Genomic DNA, 10,308 nt, shown 5'->3' with positions numbered 1-10,308 from the left:
TGCTAGAAACCAAAATGAGTAAATTAAAAACTAAACTTCACAAAATTAAAAAGTAAAAATTAAAACACGTTTTACCTATCACATTAGCAAAGACTTAGATTATTAGTTATGCAAAGAAATAGCATTTTCTGCCTTGTGAGTTGGTACAACCTTTTTAGAGTGTGTTAGCAATATCAATTCAAATTTAAAATATTCTGCAGCAGTTAAAAAGAATTAGGTAGTAACAGAAAACTGCCTAAGATTGCTAAGTGAAAGAAACAAATTGTATATAATACCCCCAATTTTTAATATTAATATGTTTAGGGAAAAAGTATGCTGCAACTTGTTGACAGTATCAGAGTCAGTGAGTTATTTTCTAGATTAGGTATGACTGCTGTGATTAGGTTTTTTTTGAAACATTATGTGCTTATTTTCATGAAAAATTATTTCAGATAATAAATTGAACTCTTTATGTTCAGCAGTAAAATAAAGATACAGAACATCAGGAGTAAAAAAGGAATTTCTAAAATCTTCCATGGGGGCTTGGAAAGGCAGATCACACGGAAGAATAGGAATCAATACCACATAAGACTTGCAAACCATGAGAAAACAATGGTGCTCTCTGCAATATACATAACCTGAAAACTATTAGTCTATAGAATTTATAGAACCCAGATATTGATGAAAAAAAGAAGCAAACCATTTAGAAAAGAGGAAACTCAAATGGCCAATAAGAACATGCAAAGATATACATCTCCACTAGTAATTAGGGAAATGCAAATGAAAACTACAGTGAGGTACCATTCCACACTCATCACATGGAGGATTCTTGCCAGTACTGGACGTTGCTGTGCTTTTTAAATGTTGACAACATTTATTAAGGATGAAGATACATACACCCTTCAACTCAGCATTTGCACTAGTGGATAAATTTTAGAAAACCTATGTGTATGTCTAGAAATTTGTAGATGACTGTTACAACCTTGGTAGTAGTGGAAAACTGAAAACAATCTGGAAGTCCAGTGACAGGAAAATGAATATATTACTGTCTTATATTGGGTTTTCTTCAAAGCAGATCCCAAGACTAAAATTTCAGTGAAAGCTGTTTATTTGGTAGGTCATACAAGAAAGCACCAATTGGAGTGTGGAAAAATGAAGCTGGGAAGGTAAAGCTAGGTCAAGGTCAGTGAACAGATTCCCATTGGGTAACAAGATCAACACTGCTGAGATGCTTGGGAAACAGAGGGAAGAAAGCTGGAGTATTTATGCCCCACTCACTGATTGGGGGCTGTTCCCAGGGTTGTCAACTCACCACCTCGTGCATGAGCTGAACATATCCAGTTGCAAGATGGAGAGTCCCATGTGTGGCAGTAAGAAGCAGCTAGCATGCACAGGAACAGTGAATGCTAATAAACACTTAAAGCAATTCCATATTTATTTGATTATGGGTGTAAGGCCTTCATACTTTTTATGTAGTAAAAAGGAGCAAGCTACACGTTTTATTTGACATATCTTACAATTATAAAAATAAAGAGTCAGGAAGACCAATTAGACGTTTAGGTGAGAGATGACAGTAGCTTGGATCACAGAGCTGAGCATAGTGAGAAACTGCAATTTAGGATATATTTTAAAGTTGGATGTAGCAAGATTTTCTAGTGGAGTTTGCTTGGGGGTTTGGACCCACTGAGTTTGAGATGACTATAAGAAAGGAAGGAAGGGAAAGGAACAAAATAAACAGTGGGACCATACCTTCAAAATTCTAAGGAAGTTATTTTCAACTGATAAATCTATACTCAGCCAACTAATCAAGGGTAAATGTAAAGACATTTTTAGACAAGCAGAGACTCAGGGGTTACCTCCAGGTACCCTTTCTTGGAAAACTGCTGAAGGAAATGCTCCAGCAAAATAAAGTAGTAAACCAAAAAAGGGGGATGACATGGGATCTATAAAATAGGATCATCACAGGAAATATTCCAGCTATGTAGCTGACTTAGAAAGCAAACATTTTAAAAATGAATAGGTGTTGGCAGATCTGGGGCATTTGGAAAGACATTTGTACACTGAAGATAAAGAAAATGTAAAAAATGGGGTGGGGGCAGTTGAGTAATCATTAATTCTAGGGGTGGGAAAAGTACAGGAAAAGAAGTGAAAGCATAATATGCTGTTTTTCTCATCAATGGGTTATGTGTATATAGTCACGATGATGTGATGGCTGCTTAACCATCTGAGAACTAGTTTAAGATGATGTGGGAGGAGAAGTGAGGATAGTGATGGTGTAAGAGCTAAATTTATCATATCAGGAAGTCACTAGGAAATGTTTAAAATAATAAATCAAGAAATGACAAAAGTAATTTGAGGAAAAAACAGCAGAAGAAACTGCTAAAATAAAAGTTAAAAGTCACTGTTATGAGAATTGGGAGGGGTGGGGCAGGGGACTGCTAGGATTTTTTATAAGCTTTAAGAGGCTTTAAAAATTACATGTATTAATGCATATTTTCACTTGAAAAACAGGGCAAGACAGCAGAGGGCTGTTTCCATTGTAGGACTTTTGGAACCATTTGATTTTACTTAACCATGTTCATGTATTTCTTTAATAAAAACAATTCTTTCTTAATAAAAAATTGAAGTAGTTTATAATTGCTGGACTCCTGTTGTTCTTTGTACACCCCACGTAAAATTCCAAAGAAACTATTTGATGGCAATATATATCCGTGGTCAACTTAAAAGTTTAGAAAGGAAAGTGTGTAATTAATTACCCATGGGTCACATGAAGGCCCACAGACCAATTGTTAGGAAACCATTGACTTTGTCCCATGGTGCCTGATTTTCCCGTCTTTCATAGGGAACCAAATTTCACTTTTTCCAGATTGATTTATGGAATAGCACTATAAGGTGATCATTTGAAGCAAAAATGTAAATAATAAAACATACATTCTAAATACTCAGGTTAGCACGTTTTACTTATCTGTGAGATTCTAACATAGTTATGTAACATAATCACTTTCTTACAGTGTTTCTCTGAAGGTTGTCCCCCCTATACCTGTGTCAGGACTGGGTCTCAGTATCTGCCTTTTAAACAAGCATTCCAGATGATTCTGAAGCCTGCTCAAGTTTGTAAAGCACTTGATTTAGAGTGCTTTTGCACTCTAGGGAAGAAAAGTAATGAAATTCTATTTCCTATCTCTAGAACATATAAGTGAAGCAAAACACAAAAAACAAGAAAATTATAAATATGAATAAGATTGAAGAAAGTAAAATTGTAAAGATTAGATTTTTGTGTTGCTGAGCTATTTTAAGAACTAATTTCTTAAATATGTAATACAAACACATATGAAAGTATTTAATATCAGTAACTCAAGAGATACACAGTAAGCAAACTTAATAGATGTTCCTTACCAAGATGCTTTTTTGACAGTTAATAAAAACTATAAAGCAAATTATCTGATTAAGCCTGATGGATTGGGTTTCAAGATGGCGGCGGCTGCGGCGGCTGGCGCGGAGTAGCTGAGGTGGAAAAGGTGGCCACTGGGCCTCAGGCAGCCGGGAAACTTGTGGACCTTCCTCTGGCCATCTCTTAAGGGAGGACTGCTGCTGCTGGCTGGTCGTAGGGGCTCAACGCCACTTTCCCCCGGCAGGAGAGGCTGCCTCATTTACAGGCAACAGCTTTGAAGTGTGGAGCAGGAAAAGAACTGATTCTTAGCTGCAAAAGTGACTCTTGAAACAGGGAACACGGCGCCAGGGCTGCTGTGGATGCAGCCAGGTTCCCGGAGGCTGGGGCCGCGCTGAAGGCGGCCAGCTGCCCTATTCAGGATTCGAGGTTTCAGGCCGGCATTAAAGAAGATTCCTGGGAGCGCCCGAGCGGCGCCGCGACTGAACAGCCCGAGGCGGCAGCGCCGAGAACACGGAAGGCAACAAACCAGAGACAGAGCGAGCGCCCGACCTGGCACAGCACTGTGAGTGATCCCTGGCACAGCTCTGTTCGGGGGGTGAATGCCCATGCGGCTCCCGCCTGCACCACCAGGCCACTCACTGCCACGGTGCTGCCTCCATTTTCCCAGGTGCGGGCAGCTCCGCCCTGCTCGGCCATCACTGAGCCCATTTGCTTGGCCTGGCGCGGGGCTTTCCGGACCCTGCGGGCCGACCTCCTCTCCCACTCCCTCCGCAGTTCTCTGGCAGGGCTGGGGGTGTGGGGCGTCCCGACCAGTTTTGGGAGGGCTAGGAAGTACGGGCGGGCCGACTGTCACTCCACCACACCCTGGACTCCGGCCCCGGTAAACTTCCTGTTACTGGGAGGCAGATACCATCTCTGCGACCACCAGTTTGGAAAAAAGCCTAACGAATTTCTGGTTGGGAATAGTGTGGTAGGAGAGTTCCCAGGTCCGCTTGAACCTGCCGGAGAGCAGGCTGCAGGCGGGCACTAGACTCGGTTTATACCGGGAGGATACAAAGGTGAACAAGACCCGAGAAAGATCTACACAGTGCTACAAAGGCACCCAGAGAGACCGGTCGTCTGTGCCTAGCAGAAACCTGGTAGACTTCCTGGGCGAGGCGGTGCTGAGCAGGGTCTTGAAGGCCCAGCTGATAGACGAGGGGTGCAGAAGACACGCCCCAGCCCAGCACAGTGTGCACAGAGGGGGGAGACGTGCGGCCAGGGAGGCGGAGACTCGACAGAAACCACACACCCGGTGGGGTCGCCACTGCACGATCTAACAGCCTGGGCCAGAGCACACGGAACGGGGAGAAGTCCTGTACAGAAAGTGAAAGCTCAACAGAGATCACACACCCTGTGGTACGTGATCCACCAGCCCAGCAGAGTCCAAGCTGACTAGAAAGGTGGATCCCCGGAGAAGCCCAAGACCCGAGGCAACCACACACACAAGACACTAGAGGCCAACTGAGCAGTAACGGCGGGAGCCATACCAAATTGGCAACCACAGCAACATCCTAGTTAGTCATTAGTCTTAAACCGGTGGACTGTGAAACCCCCTGCCACAATGAATAAACACCAAAAAAAAGATACCAGAAATACAAAAAATCAAGAAAGTACACCACCAAAAGTTAATAAATCTCATACTCTAGATCCTATAGAACAAGAAGCCCTTGAAATAACTGACAAGGAATTTCGAGTGATAATTCTAAGGAAACTGAATGAGATACAAGAAAACTCAGCTAGACATCATGATGAAATGAGGAAAAGTATACAGGATCTGAAAGAGGAAATATACAAGGAAATCGATGTCCTGAAAAAAAATGTAGCAGAACTTGCTGAACTGAAGAAGTTATTCAGCGAAATAAAAAACACAACGGAGAGTTTAACCAGCAGGCTTGTCGAAGTTGAAGAGAGAACCTCTGAACTTGAAGATGGGCTGTTTGAAATAACACAAGCAGACAAAAAGAAAGAAAAAAGAATCAAGGACATGGAAGAAAATCTGAGAGAGATATCAGACAACCTCAAGCGCTCAAATATCCGAGTCATGGGTATTCCAGAAGGGGAGGAAAATGGAGATTCCATTGAAAACATATTCAACAAAATAGTGGCAGAAAACTTCCCAGGTATAGGAAAAATCACAGATCTTCAGATCCAGGAAGCTCAACGATCTCCAAACGTATTCAACCCAAAAAGGCCTTCTCCAAGACATGTCATAGTCAAATTGGCAAAACTCAGAGACAAAGAGAGAATCTTAAAAGCTGCAAGAGAGAAGCGTCAAATCACCTATAAGGGAGCCCCAATCAGGTTAACATCAGACTTTTCATCACAAACCCTAAAAGCTAGAAAGGAATGGGGTGATATATTCAAAATACTAAAAGACAAAGATTGCCAGCCAAGAATACTCTACCCTGCAAGGCTATCCTTCCGAAATGAGGGGCAAATAGTATATTTCTCAGACAAACAAAAACTGCAGGAGTTCACTACCACAAGACCACCCTTACAAGAAATCCTCAAGGGAGTACTGGGTTTGGTTCCTGAAAAATAACTACCACTGCCATAAAAACCTAAGAAAAATCTAAACCCGCTAGTACAATAAAAATGGCATTCGTGAAGAGAAAACAAGCTAACAAAAACACTATCTACAACCTAAGGAACCAACAAACAAAGAAACCAAACAGTAAATCAGAAAGCAAGGAACAAAAGACACCTAAGACAACCAAACAACCAATAAAATGCTAGGAATAAATCAACACCTTTCAATAACAACTCTTAATGTTAAAGGCTTAAATTCCCCAATTAAAAGACACAGACTGGCTGACTGGATCAAAAAGCAGGACCCAACTATATGCTGCCTACAAGAGACCCACCTCACCCATAAAGATTCACACAGACTAAGAGTGAAAGGATGGAAAAAGATTTACCATGCAAACAGAAAAGAAAAACGAGCTGGAGTGGCTATTCTTATATCTGACAAAATAGACTTTAAACTAAAAACCATAAAAAGAGACAATGAGGGACACTACTTAATGATAAAAGGACTGATCCATCAAGAAGACATAACAATCATAAATATGTACGCACCCAATGTTGGAGCAGCCAGATTTATAAAACAAACTCTATTAGACCTAAAGAAGGAAATAGACACTAATACCATAATAGCAGGGGACCTGAACACTCCACTGTCAATATTAGACAGATCATCTAGGCAAAGAATCAGTAGAGAAACACAAGATCTAAACAAGACTCTAGACCAATTGGAATTGGCAGATATCTACAGAACATTCCACCCAACAACCTCAGAATATTCATTCTTCTCATCAGCACATGGATCATTCTCCAGGATAGATCACATATTAGGTCACAAATCAAGTCTCAATAAATTCAAAAAAATTGGAATTATCCCATGTATCTTCTCAGACCACAATGGATTAAAACTAGAAATTAATAACAAACGAAACTCTGGAAACTATACAAACACATGGAAATTAAACAGCATTCTACTTAATGACATATGGGTCCAAGAAGAAATCAAGCAGGAAATCAAAAAGTTTATTGAAACTAATGAAAACAATGATACATCATACCAAAACCTGTGGGATACTGCAAAAGCAGTACTGAGGGGAAAATTTATTGCATTAAATGCTCACTTCAGAAGAATGGAAAGATGGCAAGTGAACAACCTAACACTTCACCTTAAAGAACTAGAAAAACAAGAACAATCCAATCCTAAAGTTAGCAGACGGAAAGAAATCATTAAGATCAGAGCAGAACTGAATGAAATTGAAAACCAAAAAACAATTCAAAAGATCAACGAATCAAAAAGTTGGTTTTTTGAAAAGATAAATAAAATTGACAAACCATTAGCATGGCTAACAAAAAAAAGAAGAGAGAAGACTCAAATAACAAAAATTAGAAATGAAAAAGGCGATATTACAACTGATTCATCTGAAATACAAGGAATCATTCGAGACTACTATAAACAACTATACGCCAACAAATTTGAAAATCTGGAGGAAATGGATAAATTTCTGGACACACACAAGCTCCCAAAACTGAACCGTGAAGATGTAGAAAATTTGAACAGACCAATAACAATAAAGGAGATTGAAGCTGTTATCAGAAGGCTCCCAACAAAGAAAAGCCCAGGACCAGATGGATTCACAGCAGAATTTTACCAAACATTCAAACAGGAATTGACACCGATTCTTTACAAACTATTCCAAAAGATTGAAACGGACGCAAATCTCCCAAACTCATTCTATGAAGCAAACATCATCCTGATACCAAAACCAGATAAAGATATAACCAAAAAAGAAAACTACAGGCCGATATCCTTGATGAATATAGATGCAAAAATCCTCACTAAAATACTAGCAAACAGAATACAGCAACACATACGTAAAATTATTCATCACGATCAAGTGGGATTCATCCCAGGGATGCAAGGTTGGTTCAACATACGCAAATCAATAAATGTGATACACCATATTAATAAACTCAAACACAAGGACCATATGATCATCTCTATAGATGCTGAAAAAGCATTTGATAAAGTTCAGCACTCATTCATGACAAAGACCCTGTATAAGTTAGGTATAGAGGGAAAGTATCTCAACATAATTAAAGCCATATATGCCAAACCCACTGCCAATATCATCCTGAATGGGGAAAAGCTGAAAGCTTTTCCTTTAAGAACAGGCACTAGACAAGGATGCCCACTCTCACCACTCCTATTCAACATAGTGTTGGAAGTACTAGCCAGAGCAATCAGAGAAGAGAAGGAAATAAAGGGCATCCAGATTGGAAAAGATGAAGTCAAACTGTCCCTGTTTGCAGATGACATGATCCTATATATCGAACAGCCTAAAACCTCTACAAAAAAACTGTTGGAATTGATAAATGATTTCAGCACAGTAGCAGGATACAAAATCAACACACAAAAATCAGTAGCATTTCTTTTCTCCAATAGTGAACATGCAGAAGGAGAAATCAAGAAAGCCTGCCCATTTACAATAGCCACCAAAAAAATAAAATACTTAGGAATTGAGTTAACCAAGGAGGTGAAAAATCTCTATAATGAGAACTACAAACCACTGCTGAGAGAAATTAGAGAGGATACAAGAAGATGGAAAGATATTCCATGCTCTTGGATTGGAAGAATCAACATAGTGAAAATGTCCATACTACCCAAAGTGATATACAAATTCAATGCAATCCCCATCAAAATTCCAAAGACATTTTTCTCAGAAATGGAAAAAACTATTCAGACATTTATATGGAACAATAAAAGACCACGCATAGCCAAAGCAATGCTCAGCAAAAAAAATAAAGCTGGAGGCATAACACTACCTGACTTTAAGCTATACTACAAAGCTATAATAACCAAAACAGTATGGTACTGGCATAAAAACAGACACACTGACCAATGGAATAGAATAGAGAATCCAGAAATCAACCCACACACTTACTGCCATCTGATCTTTGACAAAGGCACCAAGCCTATTCACTGGGGAAGGGACTGCCTCTTCAGCAAGTGGTGCTGGGATAACTTGATATCGATATGCAGGAGAATGAAACTAGATCCATACCTCTCACCGTATACTAAAATCAACTCAAAATGGATTAAGGATTTAAATATACACCCTGAGACAATAAAACTTCTTAAAGAAAACATAGGGGAAACACTTCAGGAAATAGGACTGGGCACAGACTTCATGAATACGACCCCAAAAGCACGGGCAACCAAAGGAAAAATAAACAAATGGGATTATATCAAACTAAAAAGCTTCTGCACAGCAAAAGAAACAATTAAAAGAGTTAAAAGACAACCAACAGAGTGGGAGAAAATATTTGCAAAATATACATCTGACAAAGGATTAATATCCAGAATATATAAGGAACTCAAACAACTTTACAAGAAGAAAACAAGCAACCCAATTAAAAAATGGGCAAAAGAGCTAAGTAGGCATTTCTCTAAGGAAGATATCCAAATGGCCAACAGACATATGAAAAAATGCTCAACATCACTCAGCATCCGGGAAATGCAAATCAAAACCACATTGAGATACCATCTAACCCCAGTTAGGATGGCTAAAATCCAAAAGACTGTGAACGATAAATGCTGGCGAGGCTGCGGAGAAAAAGGAACTCTCATACATTGTTGGTGGGACTGCAAAATGGTGCAGCCTCTATGGAAAATGGTATGGAGGTTCCTTAAACAATTGCACATAGATCTACCATACGACCCAGCCATCCCACTGTTGGGAATATACCCAGAGGAATGGAAATCATCAAGTCGAAGGTATACCTGTTCCCCAATGTTCATCGCAGCACTCTTTACAATAGCCAAGAGTTGGAACCAGCCCAAATGCCCATCATCAGATGAGTGGATACGGAAAATGTGGTACATCTACACAATGCAATACTACTCAGCTATAAAAACGAATGAAATACTGCCATTTGCAACAACATGGATGGACCTCGAGAGAATTATATTAAGTGAAAGAAGTCAGGCACAGAAAGAGAAATACCACATGTTCTCACTTATTGGAGGGAGCTAAAAATTAATATATAAATTCACACACACACATACACACACACACACACAAACCGGGCGGGGGGGGGAAGAAGATATAACAACCACAATTATTTGAAGTTGATACAACAAACAAACAGAAAGGACATGGTTGGGGGGGAGAGGGGGAGGGAGAAGGGAGGGAGGTTTTGGTGATGGGGAGCATTAATCAGCTACAATGTATATCGACAAAATAAAATTAAAAAAAAAAAAAAAAAAAAAAAAAAAAAAAAAAGCCTGATGAAGCAACATGACTGTGAGGGACAGGTTGGCTGGCCAGCTGCTGAAAGGATTTGGAAAAATAATTCTCTTTGAAAGATTGAAC

The sequence above is a fragment of the Cynocephalus volans genome, chromosome 2 (genome assembly GCF_027409185.1).
Source record: "Cynocephalus volans isolate mCynVol1 chromosome 2, mCynVol1.pri, whole genome shotgun sequence".
Taxonomy (NCBI): Eukaryota; Metazoa; Chordata; class Mammalia; order Dermoptera; family Cynocephalidae; genus Cynocephalus; species Cynocephalus volans.
Note: the sequence above shows the minus strand (reverse complement) of the source record.